Here is a 1038-nt window from a genome sequence, read left to right as displayed (position 1 = left end):
TTAACTTATTTAATTTAAGTTATTATAACTTTAAGGGGGAAAGCATTGTTATAGACAAGGAAGCACAGTGACAATTGAAGGAAAAATCCACTGGAAATCTATGAAAATTCTCAACCCATATGTAGTATCTAAAAGTACATCTTTAAAACATAACAAAAATTTTGAAAATTGCAAGATTTGAGAAATTTATAATCAGAGCTAGAAATTTTAATCATTAATGAGTTAATTGAGTGACAAAAATAATTTAATAAGGCCAAGGAAGTTTTGACTAACACAATAAATAAGCTTTGTAAAATAAACATATATACAGCTTTGTATATAATAATTCAAGAATAAATTTTTATTCAAGTATAGAACATTTATAAAATTGACCATGTATTAGGCCAAAAAAAAACTTGAAAAATACTAAAGAATAAATATCATAAAGACCACATTCTCTGAACAACATGCAATAAAATTAGAACTCAATATCAGAACAATTTTAAGCCCATTTATTTAGCAAATTGTAAACACTACTAAATAATTCATACCATAAAAGAAACAATATTTGAAATACTTTTAAAATTTAAAAATTCTATTTTATATAAGCTGTACCAGAGAATAGAAAAAAGAGGAAAGTCTCTACAGCTCAAAAGCCAACTTTCCTATCAAAATAGGCCAAGAATAGTATAATAAAGGAAATGTATAGGTTTATCTCACTCATGAACTCAGTTGTAAAAATCCAGAAAACATTAGCAAAAATTGTTGGATTGCAGACATTACTTGTTCATTCTAATTGTGCAAGGATGGTTTAACAATGGAAAATCTATTATTGTAACTCACCACATTGACAGATCAATGGGGAGAAAACATACAAAATCTCAACAAAGAAGAAAGCACTAGACGAAATTCAACACCCCTTGATGATTTTTTAAATAATAACTCAACAAATTAAGATAAGATGAAAACATTATTCTTCTGATAATGGATATCCATTTTAAAAAACCTATAAATATATCACATTATAATCAGGGGAAACACTGGAAGTATATCCTTTCA

Source organism: Propithecus coquereli, unplaced genomic scaffold (genome assembly GCF_000956105.1).
Source record: "Propithecus coquereli isolate 6110/MARCELLA unplaced genomic scaffold, Pcoq_1.0 Scaffold381, whole genome shotgun sequence".
In the NCBI taxonomy this organism is placed as follows: Eukaryota; Metazoa; Chordata; class Mammalia; order Primates; family Indriidae; genus Propithecus; species Propithecus coquereli.
This window is presented reverse-complemented; position numbering follows the sequence as displayed.